At 37.7% G+C, this 25,419-nt stretch overlaps 1 protein-coding gene across 1 annotated transcript in view; it reads right to left on the bottom strand.

Moving 5' to 3' along the window:
- Nucleotides 1-24,511, bottom strand: part of MBP (myelin basic protein) — a 137,216-nt gene extending 112,705 nt beyond the window's left edge. Inside the window, exon 1 of the mRNA XM_070940651.1 lies at nt 24,471-24,511. The gene's annotated coding sequence lies outside the window, so the exon portion shown is untranslated. The remainder of the gene's footprint in view (nt 1-24,470) is intronic.
- Nucleotides 24,512-25,419: the final 908 nt, after the last annotated feature.

The following is a 25,419-nucleotide window of genomic DNA, read 5'->3' on the forward strand; positions in this document are numbered from 1 at the left end:
TAGCGAAGCTAAACCGGGCAGCCCAGCTGATCCCCCCTCACTGTTCTATTTACCTTCCCAAGCCTCCTTTTGGCTCGTACTGAGCATGTGGCGCTGTTCTACTTACCTTCCCAAGCCTCCTTTTGCTGTGTACTGTGCATGCATGTGCACAGCACACGTTTGGTGCGCACTGTGCATGCACATGCAGCACAGCTTGCATTTGGCGCACAGCATTCATTCATTTTCATTTCATTTTATTTAATTTGTATACCGCCCTACTCCCGAAGGGCTCAGGGCAGTGAACAGGCACAGAATAAAACACGTAAAATACAAAAATTAAGAGCAGAAATAAAATCGAATTAAATCAATTTAGCCCAAGACAAATTTAAAACCCTAGGTTAAGAACAAATTAAAATTTACATTAAAATTTACATTAAAAAAGAATGGGAAAGGTTAGGCCAGACCAGCCTGGTGAAATAAAAAGGTCTTAAGAGCATGCATGCGCGGCCAGCGGACTGGTAGCAAACCAGTTCAGATTTCACCACTGATGTAAAGTAAATTTCAAGCAAGACAAGCCTGTAGAATTTTAGGAAGCTAAGTGGACTAAAAATGTTGCTCATCAGTATTCAGTAGGTAATTTCTATAAAATTAAGACATTCCAATGGTACATTTTGTCTGGATGTCTATCAAAGGTCAAAGGAATAACTTTTTTGCTTTTGAGCTGAGAAAGGATTCTCCAATTTGCTTAATTGATAGCAGAGTGAAAAAAGGTTAATTTATTACTGGGAGCTAAAAGTTGAATAAGAATTGTTATATCATGAAGGGAAATTCCCCAAATTAGTTGAGCCAGGATATGAGCAATTATGATGTTGGCAAAATAATGAGGGGTGGTTTTGGTTAGCTATAAAGGCAAGGGAGGAATTACAAATGTGGTGAGATTAAAAAATAATCATATTCAGATTAAGAATACAACCAACATTTTGAGTGAGCAATGAATGTGAAAGACAAGATAAGAATTAAGACTGGGTACACAGAGAGACAATTCCAGACTGTGAAGACAATTTAATTGTATTGAGCCTTGAGCAGAGGATTAAGATAAATAGCCCAAATCAGCATCCTGGGATCTACGTATCTTCCAGATTTATGGACTTCAATTCTCACTTCTTAGCAAGGGTCATGAGTAACTCCGGGAGAAGGAATCCACAGGTTTTTATTTCACTCATCTGCACATAAATCTGTACATTTTGGATGATTGTACCAACTGCAATTTGTTTGTGGAGAGATAAATAATACCAGAGAAGATTCCCAAAACTAACTGACGCTACCCAAGAAAGCAATAACGACAACTCTATAAAACAGACTTTCTTTTGCTACTTTATTGCCCATTCTGCCTAACAAGATGGAATTCAATGTAGGGAGAAGTAAGATTTTACATTTAGACAAGCAAAACCAAATGCACAAGTATAGAATAGGTAGTACCTGGCTCAATAGTAGTAACTGGACAATCACTTGAATATGAGCCAGCAGTGTGCTGCAGCTGCCAAGTTAAAGCAGTCCTAGGCTTCATTAATAGGATAGAATCAAGATCACATGAAATGTTAGTACCACATTATAATGCCTTGGTAAGACCACATTTGGAATATTGCATCCAGTTTTGGTCACCACGATATTAAAAAGACTTTAGACAGAATGTGGAGAACAAAGGTGATTAAGGGGTTGGAGGCTAAAACATATGAAGAACAGTTGCAGGAATTGCATGTCTAATCTAGTGAAAAGAATGATTAGGGGTGACATGATAGCAGTATTCCAATATCTCAGGGGCTGCCACAAAGAACAGCGGGTCAATCTATTCTCCAAAGGCATCTGAATGCAGGACAAGAAGCAATGATGGAAACCAATGAAAGAGGGAAGCAAACTAGAATTAAGGATAATTTTCCTGAGAGTAAGAATTAACATCTGGAATGGCTTGCCTTCAGAAATTGTGGGTGCTCCAACAGTTGAGGTTTGCAAGAAGAGACAGGGCAAACATTTGTCCAGAATGGAATAGGGTCTCCTGCTTGAGCAGAATATTGTACTAGAAGACCCCCTTCCAACTCTCTTATTCTGTTATTCTATAATTGGCTGGGCAATCCATGAAATATAATCTATATATGAATTATGAGGTTCAAATAAAAGCCCACATAGTCGGTGTCAAGAAAAATATTTCCCATACAGTAATGGCGAGTAACTAAGTAGGCTGCAATTAGAGGAAAGAGCTCTGGACTTATTATATAGTTTCAAAGTTAACAGCAGGGGCTTCTTAGAATAATTGCAGTTATCCTAGAAAATGTACTCTAATTTTATGTTTTTCTTGACAAACTATAGGTATTAGTTCAACTCATAAATGCCAAAGATTTGGAAATACTGCGAGTGGGACATGTTGCAGCAACTAAGGAAGGCTATAGTTAAATAATGCAGACAGATGTAGCAATACAGAAAGGGCTGTTGGGATGAATTATCAAAAATTGAAAAACCGCATAAAAGTAACATTTAAAAGCTAGTAAAAAATACAACATATGTAACATGCATTTTCTCAAATTGTTTGACATCACCTTATGAATGTTTAATTTCAAGTGGCAACCAGTCAGCGAGTAAAATGAATGATGCAGTAATCAAGCTGGGAAAATGTTATTATCATCATCATCATATCTTTAATGAGGACATTGTACATAATATGCCCAATGCTGTTGTACCATAGGACACATGTCAAACTGATTTGCATTTGTGCACGTACTAAGCACAACACATGATTCCCTGCAGTCTCCAACTAGAATTTAGCAGCCATCTACAGACTATATGTTCTATTTTTTTTTAAAGTACACCATGCAGAGACTGACATTCGGACAAAGCTCTTGGGGATCATGCTGTATATGCCAGCTGGCACATCTCACCCACATTGTTTTCCATCTGGATTCAGTAATTTCCTGCCTCAGCTTCTCCTGCTGACCATGTTCTACATTCTGTAATTTACATTGGCTGGTTCAATAGTCAGCAGAAACATTACCACTTGCCAAATCTGGTGAGTACAATTTGCTGCTGTCTGCTCACAAAGTCATGTATTACTTGTGTGTGAGAGAAACTGGATCAAATTCTGTAAACATGTTTGGTATTAAAGAAGGAACATGTTTCTCTTAGATGTGTAAGTGCACTGTCTTTCAAAATCATCTAATTTTCTTCACATACTGCTCTGAGCTTTCTTGAAAAGAGAATGTGCATATAAACCAGACCAGTGAAGCTTATAACTTTCCAGATGTTCTGAACAGAACCGAGAACATCCCTCATTACTAGCCATTAGTAGCCATATTGGTTGAGTTGCTGACAACTATAGTTTAACTTTAGCAGCATTGGTAGGGTTTCGGGTTTTGCACACAAATGTTCTTCTTACCACAGTATTAAGTCATAGAAAAAAAAAAAAAGAAAGACAATCAGATTTCCTTGGTCAATTAACCCAGGAATAGAACCACAGGTTGCATATGGATCTCAGCAAATTAATTTTTGCCCTGCTCCCCATTTTAAGATTGCACCACTCAAATTTGCAATGAAATGGGCAAATGTTGAAAAAAAACAGTTTTGGGTCATTTGATTGCTTTTAAGAGTAGTTGGGGGGAATAGTTTGTCCCTCAGAGGTGTTCCTCTCCTCAGAAGTCTGAGACTGGAGGAGTTACCTTTTATCCAGGACAGCAAATAATGACATATTTTTTTCATCTCATTCTGTAGGAAGTATTTTAGATAGGAAGAACTTAATTATCAATTTGGAATTTAGCCAAGTCACTGCATTAACACTTTCTGACACTATCACAAGTCATTCTCTGTTAAAATTCAAGCTTGTTTCTAATCTTAAGGACAAATAATATCAGCCAGTTTTTTGGTCTGCACTTTGAATACTGTTTTATATATGATGTACAGTAAGTTGGATGTAAGACAGAGAAAGTGAGGCTGAAAGAGAATGGATGTGTAGGTACAGTTCTTTTTCAGAGCTGAAGTTGGAATGGTATTACATTTGTTTATGAAATGTTAATTGTGTGAGGAGATAATACTCAAATAATCTCCTCACAATTAGCATTTCATGAACAAATGTATTACAGTATATACAAATGTAATACAGTTCCAACTTCAACTTTGAAAAAGGACTGTACCTACACACCAGTGATGGGCTGCTCCCGGTTCAGTTTGGTTCTTGCAAACCGGTAGTAACAGCGGCGGGAGGGTCTGCCCACCCACCCAGACATCATCATGAATAATCTGTGCATGTGCAGAAGCATGCGTGCACACTCCTCCTGCAAACCAGTAGCGGAGGTAAGTAGAACACACCCCTGCTACACACCCATTCTCCTTCAGCCTCATTTTCTCTGTCTTACACTCAACATACTGTACATACTTGTATGTCTCACAGGAAAAAAAATTGGCAACCATGAGAGAGTTGGCATACAAGTCTCTCCCTAAAATTTGTAGAATTATAATCTTCATGAACCATATTCATGATTTTTCACAACCCAACCCACCATGAAAACCCCACATAAAACATCTATACTCATGAGAAGAGAACTGAAGCCCAGAATATACAGCCTAAAATGACATACTTGTGATGCTATGGTAGTGATATTTAGACTAAGTAAATCCAGTTCTACTTAGCATCAAACCATGTCCTAGAATGAACTAAAATTATGAAATCTGGTCTGGGGAAATGAGGGCTGATGTATAAAGAATTCATACATTTTAAAAAAAACCATAGGTCCTGAATTGAACTGTAATAACATCCATATCAATGATTGATCAAGAAGGACATTTATGCCTAAAAGAATGAGGCAAGTTTAACAAAGGTATCATTAAAATTTCTATAAATAAAAATATCTTAAACGTAGTCATTTCAATTCATATCCATCCTGTTCAATAAGCTAACAACTTTTCTTTTTCTATGGGTTGCATTCCATTATGGTTGATCTAGTGAAGTCTACATGGACTTGATGGGAGGAAATAAAGCAAGCTATTGTAGCAGAGGCAAAAACCAAGAAATAGGTTGGGTTACATTATAATTCCATCCCATCTGATATTCTTCCCATCCCCACAATCATGTTCTCTTTATGATACCCACTTGCCTAGAAATGGACAAATCAACATTTGTCCATTTGGGCCTGGTGTCTCAGCAGACTGATAGCATTGTGATTAATACCAGCTGTCTGCAATTACTGTAAGTTCGAATCTCACCAGGCTCAAGGTTGACTCAGCCTTCCATCCTTTCTAAGGTAGGTAAATTGAGGACCAGTTTGTGGGGGCAATAAGCTGACTTTGTATAAATATACAAAAGTATGAAGGCTATTGCTTAACGCATTGTAAGCCGCCCTGAGTCTCCGGAGAAGGGCAGCATATAAATCAAATTTAAATTATATAAAAAACAAACAAACATCTGAACGCTTTGCGTGTGGACGACTTCTCAAATCAGCTCAACATAAAATTAAATCAAGGGCTGCAAATTGCCCATTCGTGATTTATGTTATGGATAAAATTCTTTTGAATGGTTTAGTAATTTTGGAAAATTAGTTTTCTGTTGCACACTGTATGGATTGTGTGGTAGTGTAATCTCTCAAACACAAAATACATGCTTTTCCATTACAAAAAGTTGTTTATTTTTTATTTATTTTTGCAATTGTCAATCAGCAAATTTAAAAAGTAGTTTTGTCTTCTCTTATAATCCCATCCATACATTTGAGAGTCCAATGAGCATGAATCTACTCAATGTTTTTTGTTAAACCCCCCGCCCCCCACAACAATACTATGAATTTTAATAAAGGAAAAGGCTTTCCGATGTAACTGAAACTTAAAGTTATTTATTTATATATCCTTTCCACCAGTGAGGTCAAGTCAATTTACCTGGGTGAAGGGGATCTTAATTTAATCCCCATAAGAATCCTATGTAATAGATTGGGCTAAGAGAGGAGGATTTAAGGAGCCCTGTGTTCAAGTCAAGCATGGAATACAGCAAGATCATCTCCCCCTTCCCTTTCATGGGAATCTAGTTTTGGAGAGTTGATTTTAACAGATTTTGCAAACCGTCAAGACTGTAAACAAAAAATAATAATAATTGAATTGTTAGAGCCACTAGCATTAATTTGAGAAAAAGACAGAGCCAGTCTTAATGTTTAAATCCTTTATAAACTCCAGCCATTTCTATTTATGGTCATATTTCCATTCCTAACATAAAAAGCTAATGTTTAGTTGGCTAAAACAGACTTTCCCAAACTGGTCCCAAGCCTCCAGCTATAATGAACTATCAATCATCTCTAGCTAGTATGCCCACTGGAGATAATGAAAGGTGTAGGTAATTTGTAGGTAGCAGTCTGATCTGAAAGGTTTTCTCCAGGGTAGAATATGTCTTAATTTTACCTATTTGAATATATCTTTTAAAATTAGGATTAGTTTTGCTATCAGCTAAAGCTAATGGCCAGTTTATTATGTAAACTTTTGTGAAGAAATACATGTTATCAATTGAGTTATTTGACAAAATATATAACATACTAAATAACTTTTCAATCGGACATTTTAGAAGCTGGATTTTTTTTTTTCAAATTAGTCTCCTCAAGAGAATTGACACACGGAGAAAAAACATCACTGACGTATTACTTTACTTCTGCTAAAATGTGTGACATTCATTTTCTCTTCAGATAAATTTTCCAGTTGCAGAACCATTGCAAATTCCTTGTGAATTTTGAGATTAAATTAACCTTTACACAAGGTCTTTCCTTTTCATAGCTACCCAAAGTTTTTAAGTACTTATTCATATTAATAAAGTACACTGCTAAAATTCTAATTAAACAGACAGATATTGATCTTAAATCAGTCTAAATCATCATTCCATTGCTCAGTTCCAGCATTTGCCCATTGTTTCATGATGGCTCAAGAAGAAACACACAACCATGTTCTTGAAATCTAGATTCAACCCTGAATAAACAGAATTATCAAAATCAGTTGTAGTTAAGTACAATTATATACCTTAAGTTCCATTTGAACTTAAAGTAGCATTAAATCTGAACTTTACATATAAATGCATGCAATCATAGATAAACAGCTTTAAGAAGGGTTACATAAGTAATTCAGCTCTGACCAGATCAGCATCTAATATATTAATTTGCATAATATTGACATTTTACTTCTGTGGCCTCTATTTTGGCACAGTGTATTTTTAGATTTTTTTAAAAAAAATCCTGCCTTATTTTATTATTATTATTATTTTTATAAGTAATTCAAGGGGGCAAACATACCGGATATTTCTTCCTCCTCCTTTTTCCCCAGAACAGCCCTGAGAGTTAAATTGGCTTTCATACTCATAGCCTCCTGATTTCTAGCCTGGTGCCTTAATCACTAGACCAAACAGGATGACTCAGCTTAATCATGCTTGCACCATCATAATTTTTTTGTCACGTTTGTGGCAGTAGTGACACGTTTATTGTCTTCTTTAAATCAACAAAGGACAAACCATGCTATGATTAGCATTTCCTTAACCAAGACTCCCAAAACTAGAATTATGGGCTTCCACTAGCAAACACTCCATGTAGGCTGGGCAGGGAAGGAGAGTGGCTGAGAAGAAAAACATCAAGATAAGAGAGCTAAAATTTTCATAATAAACCTTTCAGACTTTAATTTCATGGAGAGCTATTATTTTCCTCTGGAATACTAAATCCTGGAGCATCATCCGATAATATTGGCTGGCTTCCGGTGGTCTTCCGGGTGCGCTTCAAGGTATTGGTTCTCATCTTTAAAGCGTTCCATGGCTTAGGGCCCGGTTATTTACGAGACCACCTTCTGCCATTGATAACCTCCCACCGGCCAATTTGCTCCCACAGAGAGGGCCTCCTCAGGTGCCATTGGTCAAGCAATGTCAACTGACGACCCCCAGGGGGAGAGCCTTCTCTGTGGAGGCACCCGCCCTCTGGAACGAGCTACCCCCAGGAATACGACTGATCCCGGACCTCCCGTCGAGCTTTGAAGACCTTCCTATTTCAGCAAGCTGGGCTGGCTTAAAATTTTAATGGGTTATTTTAAGGGTAATGGGTTTTAATTTTTGGGAAGCCAATTTGATTTAATTCTGTTTTAAATTATTTTAAACTTTATATTGTATGTATTTTAATTTTGGCTGTTCACCACCCTGAGTTCTTCGGGAGAAGGGCGGTATACAAATTTAAACAATAAATAAATAAATAAATAAATAAATAAATAAATAAATAAATAAATAAATAAATATTATTCAAATAAAGCTGCTGCAAAGAAAATCTCAAAAGATTAGTAGCTAAAGAGATAACAACTATAGGGATCCATGTCCAACTGACCAGTTTCATGTAGAATTACAAACTATAACCAATTAATGGTTATAACTTATAGATCCTCACACATATCGCTCCGCATAAAACAAAGATACTAATGAGAAATCAGTGCTAAAGGAGATGTTCTCTAAAAGCTAGAATTCTCCAGAGGGAAAATGAAGACTTTACTTTCTGTGTTATTTATATTCATATGGTTTGGGAACATCTGATTTCATTACTAGCTAATTAACATTTTATAATTCTGTAGCACTTCCCATCATGTACATTTTTTATAGATGGATTGGTTCTAATCAAATCACAAAATAAATCACAACATAATATTATTTGGGTAACTGCAGGACAAACATCTGACTTTGAAAAGACATACAATTTTTCAAATTCCCCAAGGCAATTTCTCTACCCATTTCATAAAAAAAAAAAAAAAAAACTAGACAAGAAAATAGGCTGAATACTCACATTTCTTCCTAAGAGAAGTGGGGAAATATGCAACCTTTAGATAACACTGGCTAGGAATGAAGAATAACAGAACTAAAAAATCAGCATTTGGAAAGATATGGCTGAGTGGTGTCTTTCCTATATGTCAAAGTTAGATTTTTCTTTCAAACTATTTCCAACTCCATATCCAATAAGATTTGATGAGGTCCTCTTCTAATATCAGATGTATTCAGCATGAAAATTTATGGATTAGGATCAGAGGTGGGTTTCAGCAGGTTCTGACCAGTTCTGGAGAACCGATAGCGGAAATTTTGAGTAGTTCAGAGAACCGGTAGTAAAAATTATGACTGGCCCCACCTCCATCTATTCTCTGCCTCCCAAGTCCCAGCTGATCGGGAGGAAATGGGGATTTTGCAGTAACCTTCTCCTGGATTGGGGAGGGAATGGAGATTTTTCAGTATCCTTTCCCCGGAGTGGGGTGGGAATGGAGATTTTACAGTAACCTTCCCCTGCCATGCCTACCAAGACATGCCATGCCCACCAAGCCACGCCCACAGAACTGTAGTAAAAATTTTTGAAACCCACCACTGATTAGGATACAAATAACTTCAAAATGTACATTCAAGGCCACTATATTCCTTTCCATAGAGCCAACCAATTCTTTTTTTTAATTGACCAAATTCCTGGCTATGGGGCTAGCAGCAGTTCTTGCAAATTTCTTTCTCAAATACTCAGGATGAGGAAAAAAGAGAAAATTGAGACAGCCAATGACCTTAAAGCACCATCACTTGTATTATCTAAACAATTCAATTCTGATTGTCAACTTCTGAAAATAATTTTGCCTAATCAGTTATTCTTGTGCTTGATGTTGATAAGTTTCAGGAATCCAGAAAAGCTTTTTATTTCATCCATATTACATAAAGTAGACTGAACATTCCTGCTGAGATAATTTTGCTCTTTTGTATGACCTGAGATGCTTATATATGTATAATAACATGTCCTAGATTAGAAAATGAAACAAATGACTTCCTAATTCTGTTTTCCTCCAAATAACTTCTGGATCATGTGTTCTTTAGTTCTTGTTCAACTTTCTATCCAGTCAAGTCTTAACTGTCAAGAAGAGTGACATTATTTTTTGAAATTTTAAAATTATCAGCAGAATAATGCTCAGCATGCATCTATTTAAGAAATAAACCTTATCAGTCAGGTCAAAAACCAGCTCAAATATTTCGGTCTCTTTTTAGAATTCATTAAACCATACCTTTTATTTATCTGGTATAAATACATAAATGAAAAGATGTACCTTATCCTTTTTAACAAGTACTTTATATATTTCAGACACAATGTACTCTAATGCCATCACATAGTCAATGTCCACAACTTAAAGTTTCCCATAGAAAAATAGTTATAATCCTAATCTAAACCATATGGCTCTTCTCTGATCAATTGTATATAAAGTTAATCCTTGACCTACAACCATTCGCTTAGTGACCGTTTGAAGTCACAACAGCACTGAAAAAAGTGTCTTAGAAGCAGTCTTCGCACTTAACAATAATTGCAGAATCCCATCGGTCATGAGATCAAAATTTTGGAGCTTGGCAACCAGCATATATTTACGATGGTTGCAATATCCAGAGTGATCATTTCCTTCTGGCAATCAAAGTCAAGAGAAGAAGTCAAATTTCCTTAAAAACAGCATGATTTACTTAACAGCTCAGTGATTCGCTGATCAGAAACAACTCATTTAACAATTCCGTTGCCTAGCAACGGACATTCAAATCCCAATTATGGATGTAAGCTGAGGACTATCTGTACTGAGAAGTGTTCTACTTCAGTTGCTCTCTCCTTGTGTTCAAGTTCTCTGATCAGGCCTTCTAGTCCTGCAACCCTATTCTGCTAGTTTGGTGCTGAAAAATGTTTTTTCCGCTTACAATATTACGTTCTAGCAGGTGGGCTTAATCAGAAATTTTCTCAAACACTGACAACTGCCGTGATCTTTTTCCCCTGGTATCCCAAACAAGGCCACACCCAATGCAAGTCAAGAAGCGATCACATTAATAAAACTTGCTAAAACATTCTTTTAAGCAATTCTGCTACAAGCTGCTACACATGCTCTTCAAACATTCTGTTCACATGAATAATTAAGTGATCACATTTTGGAGAGCAGACAGGCACATCTTACAACTTTGCATGAGTGTTTTATTTTGACATGCTACAGGGTTTACCACAAATGGAATAAACAGTCCTGTTTTTTTTTAAAGGCACAATATCTCAATGCTGCTCCATTTTCAATACAATTCAGTCTGAATTCTAGCCAAGAGTTCCATATACAGTGTATGAAGTCTATTATTGAATGGAAATCTGAATTTAACAGAACAGAGTTGAAAGGGAGCTTGGAGGTCTTCTAGTCCAACCTCCAGCTCAAGCAGGAAAGTCTATACCATTTCAGACAATTGTCCAATCTGTTCTTAAAAATATCCAGTGTTGGATCACCCACAACTTCTGGAAGCAACTCGTTCCATTGATTAATTGCTCTAACTGTCAGGAAATTTCTCCTTAGTTCTAGGCTGGTTCCTTCCTTGATTAGTTTATATCCATTGATTCTTGTCCTATCTTCGGATGCTTTGAAGGATAGATTTACTCCCCTCTTCCTTGTGGGAGCCCCTCAAATATTGGAACTCTGCTATCATGTCACCCCTAGCCCTTCTTTACACAATTCCTGCAACTGTTCTTCATATGTTTTAACTTCCAATCCCCTAATCATCTTTGTTGTTCTTCTCGACACTCTTTGTAGAGTCTCAACATCTTTGTATATTGTGGAGACCAAACTGGATGCAATATTCCAAGTTTGGTCTTACCAAGGCATTATAAAGTGGTATTAACACTTCACATGATCTTGATTCTATCCATCTGTTAATGCAGCTGTTGGCTTTTTTGGCAGCTGCAGCATACTGTTGGCTCATATTCAAGTGATTGTCTACTAGAACTCCAAGATCCCTCTCAAGTTACTATTATTGAGCCTCTGCCAATGATGTACATTTGTTTTCTGTAGAAAATAAATATAAAGTATAAAAAGAAACCATCTTATTATCATCAAATGCTTGCCAAATAGCCTGATGACACTATATATCTCTTCCATTCTTCCGAATTTCCTGAAAATTCCTACCATAGCTGTGCCTTAATCAACATTTTAGTAACAAAATAACAACATTCTCTTATCTTTCCTGTTCAATCCTTTCTTCATTTCAAATGTTTTATGACACATCTATCCCCTTTTCACAGATTCATATTCTTTTATTTATTTCTACTCAGTGGAACATCATAGTTTCATTGTTATTCTTGTCTTTAATATTTTTTAATATAGAGTTTGACTCAAGTCTACCAAATAGGAAGAGAATAGATAGGTACAAGATTATGGTATGTTTGTTGGAAGTAATTGGAAGGCTTCTGGATACAAAGGAATATATTTTGTACGTAAATTAAAAGTGAATATTATTCCAAAAGCCCAATATGGTCAAAGAGAAAGGCAAATCATGTTCATGAACTGGGTATCATGAAAAATGAGCAAAATTAGCCTGCCTGAGTCACTAAAGGTTTATGCATAGGCTACCAACTAACTTCTGATTATTTGGGATGGCAATTTTCATAATCCCCTGACGGCTGCTTTCTGAAGGTTATAGAGTTATAATCCCAAAACCTGGCAGGAATTCGTTTGCACATACCATACTTGATGAAGAAGAATGAAAAAAATAATACATGGCATCTCTTTTACCTTAAAGTAATAAAGGGAAAACAATACTATGCTCTGCTTTTCCCATTGCAATTAAATGATCGGGTACAGGATGAGAATGAAAGGTTTTGGGATTGGGGAAGAAAAGGATACTCCTTTGTGCTTTGACTCTTGCAGAAACCTTCACACCTACAGCAATACAAGAAAGATATCAGATGATGGAAGAGACGTTGGCGAAATAAAGCCAGATGGAGATTATTAGCATACTTGCTTGGTATTCCAAAAGAGCCCTGAGACTGAAGATGAACCAGACATGAAGCCAACACAATAATGAACAGAATATTTGCGACTGTTGGTTAATCTTATTTGCAACGGTTTGGTTGGCTCGTTTCATAATAATTCATACTGCACAGCTGCAGATCACATTGGAAAAACATAAAAATGATAGCTTTTGAGGCTGTAAATACAAAAAGAAGCAGCAAGTGAAATGGAAATAATTGGTCCAATTTTGGGGGGGAAGAAAAGAGTATTAAACTTAAAAGCACACAGAATCTGGACTTCGATGACAATTTTAAAATGCAGCAATCACACGAGCCTCACTGAAGGATTAATCACTTGATCTGTCTAATAGGTGGCTGTTTCTGCTTGTTTGATGACAACAATAATTTATTGATGCCACACTGTAATTTTTGTACATTGTTTACAATGAGTTGTATATTTTTTTAAAAAAATGTGCGATTGAAAATGGCCAACAAAGAAATTTCAAATAAGTCAACATGTTTTCAACCTTGCTCTTTAGCTGTGCAAATCGTTGTTTGAAAGGCAACACATTCCAGATAGCAAACATATTTCAAGTATGGAAAGGGCTATATACAAACTAGTGTGGGTATCGGGCAAAGAAAGGATGTGTAAAATAGAACATTTTTTTTCCTGTTTACAGAGTAGATCAGAACATGTAGTTTGATGTCCTACAATCATTTATTGGAAATAAATCCACTGTATTGAGTGGTCCTTATTTTAATAAATATACAATTTGAGTACAACCTTGTTCAGAGGTCTGTTCCTTTGATACAATTATATTTATTGATCTTGATTGATAAGCTTGTCTATAGAACATGGATTTAGTAATTGAAGTTCAAATAATACATAAAACTAAACAAAATCTTCAGCAGTTTATCTAATCTATGAATGAATTTTAGAAACAAACTTTGTCACAAATCACCACAGGTCCACATTTTTACTTACAAGGTAATTAAAAAAATTATTCTGTAAAACTTCTAAGCGAAAATGAGCAAATAGTTAAAATCCAATCTGCCCATTTATGAACTATGTTACATTAAACAAGTATTTCTATTCCCTGAAAGATATCTGTATCTCACTAGCTAACATGGAGACTGAAATATCATTTATTAGAAATAATAACTAATAACCAAGCACAGAGAAATACCATGATTGACCGCTTAAGAATTTTTTTATTCAATTAGTTGGAGGCAACTGCAATAAAATCATATCAGGGAGGAATAAACAACTTGCAACGAACATCCTGGTTTTTCAACTTACTCAAAGGTAAATACCAGTCTTAAAACCACCAAGGTTATTATCTGACATTGTATGGAGATTCCACTTGCCAGCTACTTAATAAAGCAAAATATAAAGCAACAGTAGAGACATTGTAGTGTGTGGGTGTGTGGAACAACTCAAGATGGTGGCCTTGTGATAAAAGTCCTTCTTAAAATTCATTGTGTGTGCAATGACTTTTAAAAAAAGGATGGGGACTTTCATTGCAGAACTGTTACCTTGTCTTTTTTTTTGAAACACCCCGCAGACACCCTTATGGCTGCCTTCCATTTTGTTTTAACAAGTAGTTAGCACAGCAGGTATTTTTAGCTAAAAGATTGCAAAGAAGAGACAAGCCCCCTCCATTCACTACTGACATTGGGACCAAAATGGTGGCCAAAGCCATGGTCATAATGTCAACCTTGAAGCTGACCTGACTGAAGCCATCTTGGAGCTTCAGTGCTGCCACACTGGAGCAAGGGATAGGAGGGGGGAATTAGAGATAGCTGGGGTTGTGTAGTCAAAATAAAATTCTTTCACCTGGGAACCAAGGACGTTCTCACATTTGGCCGGAGGAAAGAGGACTGATGTCACCAGACCAGCAGAAGCTGCATTGATTGAGCCATTTGACTAATTGTTTGGGGTTGGGGAAATTTTTTTTTACTTTTAATTAGGTGAAAACCAAGGGGCTCTTCAAAGTTGGTTTTTACCAGATATGTGCCAATTTGATAATTCCAATAAAGCTATTCTTTGAAGAATCTACCTGCCTCGGAGTTTTGCTTGCAATGGATCTATTACTTGGAACTTTGATCCATAATCTGATTCCCAATCCCCATCTTTTTGAAGCTATACAAAGCTGTTTGCCACACACACGTTTACCTTGTATGTAAGAAGTGATATTAAGAGACCAATTGGCAGAGAATCATAATTATGTCAGAGTGGACTTTAGCAGCTTTTTTTTATTCTGATGATTGTTGTAGTCCACCCTCTCAATCATGTACTGTAACTGTGGTTCTAGGGTGTTGTGCATTCCAAAATATGTTGTAATTTTCTTGTCTGTAGCTGATTGACAGCTGGATAACATCTTAATATAGCCTGTGCATCTGGGGCCTTTCGGTTATGCTGAATTGCAACTCCCAGCATTTCCAGTCCACACTACCCATTGTAAATCTCAAATATGATGGGCTGGGAAGGCTATATTACCCTGACAAACTACAATTACACTGACAGGCTCTCTTTTTCCCTCTGCCATTATCTTCTGCAATCCTTGCAAGTTCTTAACACAAGGAACAGCCTCACCACTTTTGCCTGCAGTTGCACAAAGACATTTGATAATACCTTAACGTTCTTTTGAAAAATACAGCAAACCTTGCAAAGAAGAGTCGAAGTTTGGGAGGTAATGTGTAGCTCAGTATATTTTCTGAGAAGAGATTGTACTCGCTGGTATAACATTGATTCATATAATCATGAATATACAGTTATTAAGAAGAATAACATGTTCCTGTCATATGCCCAGAGCATCATGTTGTGATGCATGCTATTTGGTGTGTGCTCCTTATTTTGCCTCCTCAGTGGGAATGGGTGGATGAATCATGAAAAAAACATTATTTAGTTGATAAGTACAATATGTAGACTGGCAACTCTGCTTTATTTCCTCCTAAAGCAAGTTAAGAGATGGAAAAGAGTTAGAAGGCAAAAACAAGCCATAACTCCCAAAGAGCCTTGGTAGTACAGTGGTCTAAGGCACCCTGTTATTAAGCTGGTTATTAAGACCAGCTGCCTGCAATTACTGCAGGTTCGAATCTCGCCAAGGCTCAAAGTTGACTCAGCCTTCCATCCTTTCTAAGGTAGGTAAATTGAGGACCCAGTTGTGGGGGCAATAAGCTGACTTTGTATAAATATACAAAAGGATGAAGGCTATTGCTGAGCACATTGTAAGCCACCCTGAGTCTCCGGAGAAGGGCGGCATATAAATCAAATTAAAAAAAAAATCTAGCCATAATTCTTGATTTGTTTACATAGCCACTTGTACAGGATCAAGAAATCAAGCCTCATTGATCAAGCTTAGCATGACATATCAATGTGACTAGTGGTTTATTTTGAGTCTTGCAATGCTAAGAAAAAAAATTTAGAGTAATATTCAGATATGATTAGAAGAAAATATATTTATGTTGTTGTAGTACTCAGGTAATAGATGAAGCAAGCTTCTGAAAGAATACTCTGTGTTAAGGAATTGTAGCCAGGAATAAGGCTAGAAGCCACTTTGTGTGCCAGATCCATAGTATGAATGCCCATCTTTTATTAATGATCTCATCCCCATTCTTCCAAGTACTGTTCAAATGCTTTTAATGATGATTGTTCAGTCAGCTCTTTAAAATGGGATGATGGGAGTTCTGATAGCCCACTGTTTATCATTTTGAAGCAATTTTAAAATGGCCATTTTGAAAGTTGAACAACAGAATTCATGGTCAAGGACAGCTTACTTTATTAGCCCATTATTTTCAAAGAATCACAATATTTTTCCACAGCTATCTTCCAGATACTATATACAGTAAGCCAGTAATGCATATTTCTCTGCCTCAAAAGGGGTGTGCAGAAAGTGTTTAAAACACTCTTCTATCTTATTTCAGATTATTACTTTAGGATACTTTTATCATTATTAGCTAGGTAGGTCTTACGGAATTTTAAAATGGGAAGCAATAAAGATAAGTCAGCTTTCAGATATGCCAACAAGGTAATTCAATTAGAAGCCTTAATAACTTTAGCTACTGTGTTATTGTTTTGTTTTTGTTTTGAGCAGAAAAACAAGCATGTAGCTGGGCCATATGGACTTTGGTTAGAGGTGAGGCTGGGCTGAAAGCTATCTTTTGATTTCTCAATTAATTCCCTTTGAAAATTAAACTTTAGCAAGAGGACCTTGAATTGCTTCAATTAAAAAAAATTATATCCCAAAGGCAACATGATTCTTTCAGCTGAAGCAAAGAAGAAATGCAATTTGCTCTGATGAAGGAATTCATGTTGCCTCCAAACATGAACCTTGTGTGTCATTTATCAACGTTTGAAGAGACTTCTGAATGGTGTTGTACTTCAGGGAAAACTGCTTTGGGCTCTGGTAGGAGCCATGCTGGAGATGGCATAAGGATGTGCTCTCCAAAATGGTTCATCAAAAGTTGACGTGATCCATACTGTAGGACAGGGGTCTCCAAACTTGGCAACTTTAAGACTTGTGAACTTCAAACTCCCAACATTCTCCAGCCAGTCATGGGGAGTTGCAAACGGAGATGAGCACCGCCCCCTAGAGTCAGGAACGATTAGCACATATGTGTGAGGGGAATCTTTACCTTTACCTAAAGTTGCCATGTTTGGAGACCCCTGCCACAGGAAATGAGCAGCACATCCTCCTTTGCACCTCTCAAACAAGGAGGGGAATGACATACAGTATCCCCTTTAGTATCTGTCAAAAAAAAAAATCTGTGAACAAAGTGAAGCAATATAATTGTTTACTTTTAGAAGCAATATCATGATGTTGGTTTGAAAATCAGCCCTTGAAGTTGCTCTAGTTAAGCTATCATTGAAAATAAGCCTTGCTCCAAAGGTTTATACAACAGCCTGAATGAAAATTACTTCGGTTGTTCTACCCCACTTTCAAGGCACTTTTGAATATGTTTAGATTTTAAGTTTTTGAGCTCACTGCAGCTTTAAAAGTGGAAGAGAGCACAGATGTTACCTCTCTCATCATTTTGCAGCAAACTTCCTGATCTAAAACTCATACATCTTGTATGAGTTCCCTGGAATTTTATTATTTTTCCTTGGAATTAAATGAAATGCAGGAAGTTCAAGAGGCTGCAGACTCCTGGACAGATAACTGTATAATGAAACAAAACATTGTCATAAAAGGACACAAAGGTGGATCAATTTCTCACTGACTGCTTGTCTCATGGGCATTTTCTTCTCTTGGGAGAAAATGAAAGAAAAACAATTGCTTATCTATCAAATTAAAACAGACTGTAAAAACAAAAGTCATTTTTTCACATAGTTGATTATTCAATTATTATAGCTATTTATACAACACCACCTGTCAATATGAGGCTTTGCAAAAAAAGAAAAATAGATTTATAATCCAAATGTGGCAGCATAATTTGATAGGAAAATAATTGTTTCTTTTGGTCATAAATTCTTTGGTTTAGTTATTATTTGGTGATCTGAACTTTTTTCTTATTCTAATGTATTTGGAACAGCAATTCACTTTCATTTCTCTGATGGATGGTATTTCAGATATTTAAAAATGAATTATCAGACTGAATTTAATAGTAATAAAGTAATGAATTAGAAAAGTATTTTTGGGCCAGTTGTATAATTGTACAAGTGATCTTTTCTACAATAAAATCCTCTATGTCTGCTTAGAAATAAGTGTCATTGAGATCAGCCAGAGATTTAATCCTAGCTAGTTATTAAACCACTGTATTCATCTGACATATATTGCAGCATAAGTGATACTTTCAATGTGATTTCTATGATTGACCTTAATCAGCTCTGCAATTGCTTCCTCTCTCCAATGTATATCCAATTTTTCTATTCATCAAGAGAACAGATGTTTTATATGTGCAAAATTACAAGATAAAACAAAACATAAACTCAAGAGAGTATGGCCTACAATATATAAAAACATGTGAGATTGCTATCAATTGTTTTATGTTATAGTTTATTTTTTGTAAAAAAAAAATTCCACTACAATATGCCTACAGAATGAGGTTAATTTTTTTTAATGCCTACTCCATGCTTAAGATAAAATTGTGGACTATAGAAATCCAGACAGCCACAAATTGGCCACAAAGACTTTGATGTTTCCTTGGATCTCTTGGAATCTATCTATATTTGCCTTTATTTTGGCAGTTCAGATCTGGTAACCTTAATGATTTTTATAAAAATCCTAATTGACACACACCTACATAAATCAGACTGGAGGGGAGGAGAGTTTAAACAATTAAATCACTAAACCACAGAAACTATTTTTAACTGTGATATAAATTGGGTTCTTTGTTCTCCCTCTGTTAATATTTAATTGTTAATAATTAAAATTGACAAGGAAGATATCAAAGTGGTAGATAGTTTCTGCATTTTGGGATCAACCAAAATAGTGAAGGAACAATCAGACAAGAAATATTCCACAGACTAATACTTGGTAGAGCAGCTATGAAGACCTTCAGAAAGATACTCAAAGGCCATCTTCTGTCCATATATCTACAAAGATGTATGTAGTGCAAGCAAGCAAATGGTATTTCCCCATGACAATATAGAAGTGACAAATGGACTTTGAAGAAGTAGGATAGGAAAGTATTTATAGTGTTAGAACTTTTGTATTATAGAACACTACTGAATTGTGTTATAAAACACCACTGAACACCCAAGAAAACAAACAAATGGATCATTGAACTAATCAACCCAGAGTTTGGTGTAATGACCAGGCTCAAATTATTGTAATTTGGACGTACTTTGTGAAGACCTAGCTCTTTAGAGAAGGTCCTGGAGAAAAGTTCCTTTCCTTAAAGGAAAAAAGAATAGGACAAAACCAGCAGCAAGGTGGGTGGGCTCAGTTACAGTGGTGATGAGTGCACTGTTGGAAGGCTTGAAGGATGAGGGTAGAGATAGATCATAATGGATAAAATCTATCTATGTGGTTACTAAGAGTTGACACCAACTTGATTGCATGTAATGAATGAATTAAATACTGATATTAATATAATCTATGTTCACATGCAAGAGAAATAAAACTAATGTATATATCTTTCAAAGCAGGATAAGATCCCAACAAATTATTCAATTTGGTCTCATTCTTTTATGAATATCTGTGATATATTCAACGTTGTTATATGAATAGTTACTGTTTAGTTCTATCTGAACATCTTGCAGGTAGTTTCTTTCTTAAGTTCCTTTTAGAATTTAATTTCTTCTCATTAAATAATTATTTTGTTTCTGGATAATGCAGTATATGTATGCTAAAGTAGATATTAGTTCATTAAAAGTTTATTAAGTAATACAGTGAATACAGTAAAATAACCTTTAAGGTGACATAACATCTTTATGTTTTTAGAAAAGGCCAGCACATCTACTCTGCATTTATTTCAACTTCACTTATTCTGACACCTTAAAGAAGAGAATTACACAGTATTGCATTTTGTAGATAATGACAGCTATGTGAAACAACAGCCAGTCATACAACAAATATCTAGCAGCAGAAGAAAAACTAAACAAATGACTTAAAATACAAGTCATCATCCCTATGGGTTAGACCTGATCAAGAAACTGACTCCACAGGAAAACCAGAAATATACTTTATTGAGATAGACTGTAATAATAGAATCTATAAGTCTACCTCTGTTCCCTCCCTCCTTATACCACTATGGTTAGTGGGGAACCAGTCTATGTCCCTTTCAAATACTTTCCTACCTCCTGGGTTTAGGACATGTTCCTGCTCCTGTTGTTATCTTAATGGCTCCTGGGTGGTTTTTTCCAAGCCTTATCCATGCCTCCCTACATAAGTGTGATCAATTTATATTGTTATAATTATTTAGATTATCAATATGTCTGAACAGGACACTGGAATAAATGTAAGAGTTTTAGCTCAGTGTATTCTGTTTGCTGTGGAATTACTAGTCATGTTTCCTTGAACACTAGTAAACTGTTTTTCTCTCCCAATCAGTTGCAAACTACTACTAACATTCAAGACAATTTGAACAGAAATTCAGTTCAAGATAGGAGACCAAGGGAAGGAACAGCTTGCACAAGAATGTAGAGCTGGAATCATGGCTCTTAGATAGCCTTCCCTACCTAAACACCCTCCAGCTGCCAAGTCCCAGAATTCCCTAGTTAGTATGATTATTGCTGTGAATTCTGGGAACTGATATTCACACATATGAACAATGTCTAAGTTCCCCAAAGCTACTCTTATGTGAGTTACAGTATCCTATTTATAAGACAGAGAGAGCCGATTTGGTGTAACGGTTAGGACATCAGGCTAGAAACAAGGAGACCGTGAATTTTTGTCCTGCCTTAACCACAAAACCAGCTGGGTGATCTTCATATTTTCTCTCAGCCCTAGGAAGAAGGCAATGGCAAACCACTTGTAAAAAACCTTGTCAAGAAAACTGTAAGAACTTGTCCCAGCAGTTAATTGAATGAAAGAAAAAAAAAAAGCATAAGACACGAATAGGACCTGTACAATGTCTTGAACAGCTCAAATGGATCATAAATGAGGATTTTTCACTATTCTAAAAAGCATTCCACTTCTATCTTTTCATGTGTCTGGCTGCCTTCATATAAAAAGTGTACACTGAATACAAAAACTAATGTAAATCCTAAAGTAGTCTGAATGCTGTTTTGAAAAAGAAGGACCACTCCCCTTTGAAAACCATGCAAATCACAGTCCCACTCTAATCAGTGGTGGAATTCATTTTTTTTTACTACTGGTTCTGTGGGCGTGGCTTGGTGGGTGTGGTGTGGCTTGGTGAGCGTGGCTTGGTGGGCGTGGCAGGGAAAGGATACTGCAAAATCCACATTCCCTACCCACTCCTGGGGGAAGGATATTGCAAAACCTCCATTCCCACCCCACTCTGGAGACAGCCAGAGGTGGTATTTGCCAGTTCTCCAAACTATTCAACATTTCTGCTATCGGTTCTCCAGAACCTGTCAGAACCTGCTGAATTTCACCCTTGACTCTAATGTCACTACTCCTCTTGCTGCCACTTTCCCCCTTCCCAAAACACCCCAATAATTTTGACTCTCATGTCAGAAGGAAAGGTTGGCCCCTTGCATTATGTCCATAAGCCATGAGTTAAGTTTAACGTTTTGTGCAAGTTGCTGTTAATAATGGGCAAATCATGACATAATGGGATATTTGAACCCAATCAGGATGTACAGGAGTTAAGATGAAAAGCCTGATCATATTTGTTTAATCAGTTAATTTTATTTCTTACACCATCAATTGGTCTACTCTGGCAGACTGCTGACCTTGGCTGATTTTAAAAAGTTAAACAGAATCAAAGGTAGTTAATATGTGAGTAGAACTCCCAAGACTGTAGGTGACACTGTGACAGCAGACATCTGAGAAAAAGGCACAAGATATTTCCATTTATTGCCAAAATACCTAAATCAATACATTCATCAAGTATCCAGGAATTCACCTGAAGACATTTTAAGCCACTAACTATTATAATGTCTTAGTGGTTTGCAATAATAAAACCAAAGTTCAAATTAGAGAATACTACATATATTTTTTTTTTAAAAAAACATTGCCTAAGTAAGAGCCTGTTTTTTTTTTAAAAGATGTGGTTTGTGGCCTTTTAAAAATCCAACAAAATGGTAAATCCCTTCAAGGGAAAGCATTCCAGAAACCTCTGACAGCAGCAGAAATGGCTTGACCCCAAACTCTGGCAAGACAAATAAGTAGCAACTTACGGAAGCCTACATAGAAAGAAGCCATGCACAGCTTTAAAAAACATAACCAGCACTTTGTAATTTGCTGATGAACAGATTTATACCTGCAACACAGGTGTGTTTTGGAAAAGCCAATTTACTGCTAAGTTTGTACCAGCAGAGATTTCCAAACTACCGTAGTCATAAAGGTCGGTCAGTGCATTGCAGGGCCTGCAAGTTAATGCACTTCAGGTTTAAGGTTCTTTTCTTTCAGGAATATGCATCACTGCCACATTGGCTAAAAATGATAGCTGAAACTCCTGACTGAGGAATTAGAGAAAGTTACTGAGTTAGAAGCATTACTAAGTTGTTTTCTTTTGAGAACAGGAAGCTGTAACTCCAAAGCAAAGCAAAAAAGATCTTGTAGCAATGGTGGTGGAAAAAGGAACGGAAAAGACTTAATTCCTCTTTTCTGGTTCAATTGCATGACACCTGTCAAAACATTTTTTTTTCTGTTTGATGAAATTTGGCTGAAGATTATTTCCAGCTTTTATTTTCATGAAATCATGAAATGCCAACTTTGCAAGTGGACACACATTGTTCTAATGTTGCCATTTGAGTAAGAAGAAATCTCACCAGGCTGGGCACAGAGTTTATTTTCATTCATTCATTCATTCATTCATTCATTCATTCATTCATTCATTCAAGCAACTCAGTTATAAGACTCTTCATTTCTTGACTGCAATCAGCAGCAAAAATAATATCAGGACTACTTCCTCCCTGTCCAGCTTCTGAATTCTCTTCTCTGCTGATTGAATCACTTCTTCGGAACAAAATGTTATTTACAATTACATTATTACAGTCCTTACTGTTAGAGGAGCTCTAATTCAACTTAGGCCATAGGAAAAGCCTTGCTCAGCTCCATCCACCACATCATGAACATACTTGGAAGGTCTTTCCACCTATAATTCTTTACTAACAATTTTAAGTCAAGATGTCATACTGCTAGTACACACAAGGCACTCTCAGTTTGAATGGCCAACCTAAACATTGATTCTTGAATTAACCCATTCTTGAATTACACCGAGCCATAAACAGCTGGATTTTTGCAAAATGCTATGCCCCCTACAAACAAAATTTGATGGCAGCACCAACCAAGTTTAGGGTATGTGAATGCAGCATTGAGCCATTCACTTGACCTGGTTTGGTGTTGTAGTGAATGCAACCATAATGTTTGGTACCACTGTACTCCTACCAAGGCCAAGTTATCTGACACTAACTGTAGAGTGAGATGAAAAGGGAGGGGATGCCACAGTACCATGCCCCAAAGCATACACAGAACAGCAAAGTACCAACCTTTCTTGCACCTTTAGGCCAAGAGGGAAAGAGACAATAAACTTGCCTTCTCTGCCTATGATTGTTTCAGTAACGGGCTACACAACGGGGAAGGCTTCCTCCCCGTTTCAGCAAGCCAGATCACAATATTGAGATATGCGATTTCACGCGTGGGAGACTGATTAATCCGAGATTCATCCCAGTTAATGCCAACGCTGCACCAGATGTTCAGCAGCCTGTCACAATCGACCGTCTTCCCCCCCCCTCCTCCCCAGCTTCGTCACCTCCTTCCTTCCCTCCGCCTCCTTCTCTAAATCCTCCGGCAACTCCCACCGAGGAGACAACCAACCTGGGACAAAACCTGAGGAAGGTTGTCGGAACGCACCCAAGATGTTCCCGCGTGCTGGAAGGCTTGGTGTCCCCCACCCTGCCTTTTCTTTTCGATTGGGCCTCGCCTGCTTCAGGGAAGGGGGGATCTTAAGCATCCACCAGCCAAAGCAGAGAAGCAGAAGAGCGGGGGTGGAGACCGAGGGGGACTCCCCTCCACGCAGCTCAGCCACACAATGAAGGAAATCTCGAAGGAGGGAGGGAGGGAGAGAGAGAGGGGTGGGGGTGCTTTGGGAAGTGGAAGGTCAGGCTAGCTTGGCGGGTCAGGTTTTGGAGCCTACCGGAAGAAACGAGGCTGAGGGGCGATCTCCCGCCGATCGGCTCCCCGCAACTTGCTTGCCCGACGTTGCCGATCAATAAATGTTGTCAGTCAGAGGAAGCCACTTCTTCCTTTTCCTTCACGCCTCTCGAAGCGTGACCTGCCTTGCCTCGTCAGTCCAGAAAGAGAGGGAGAGAGAGAGAGAGAGAGAGGGAGGGAAGAAGAGGGAGAGAGAGAGAGAAAGAGAGAGGGAAGGAGAGGGAGAGAGAAAAAAGGAGAGAGAGAGAGAGAGAGAGAGAGAGAGAGAAGGAGAAGGAGAAAAGGAGAGAAAGAGAGAGCGAGAGGGAAAGAGCGAGAGCGAGATTTCTTCTCCCTGGCCGTGCAGGTGAGAGGCGCTTTGTGATCTAAGGGCTCCCGCGGGGAGCGCGTGCTTGCAGCTGCTGGCCCGTCACAATGACAGATGTCCTCGCTTGCCGCCACTAGCCCGCGCTTAGAGACGGCCTCGGGGGGCTGCTCTTTCCAGAACCGGGAGCTGCCCTCGGTCCCGCTTCCCTCCGCTCCTTCCCTCCCGAAGCACCTTCGCGCCGACCCGGGTGCGCGGAGCTCTCGGAGCACCGAGGGGTGGGTGGGGCTCCTGCAGACGATTTGCAGCGCAAACCAGGAAGAGCCGAGCGAAATGCGTGAATGTAAACACGGGAGGGGAGGAGAGGGGAAGGGAAGGGGACCGAGACTTTCTCTTTATGGGGTAGGAGGATTAGGGGTCGGGAGAAATCCCAGTCCTCGGGATGCGAAGTCGGCAGCTACCTTTAAAAAATGGGGGGAGGAGGATCGCGCGTGTTAAGACTTTGGGGCAAGTGTGGGGCCCATTCAGTCGAGTGGCGAGGAGGGATCCTCAACAGAGCGAGGAAGGCTTCCCGGATTAAGTGAATCCCTGGTCGCGATGACGTGAAAAGGGCTCCCTCCTCTTGTAA

This window comes from Pituophis catenifer, unplaced genomic scaffold, assembly GCF_029215685.1.
Source record: "Pituophis catenifer annectens isolate HBS135680 unplaced genomic scaffold, rPitCat1.0.hap2 SCAF_3, whole genome shotgun sequence".
Lineage (NCBI taxonomy): Eukaryota > Metazoa > Chordata > Lepidosauria > Squamata > Colubridae > Pituophis > Pituophis catenifer.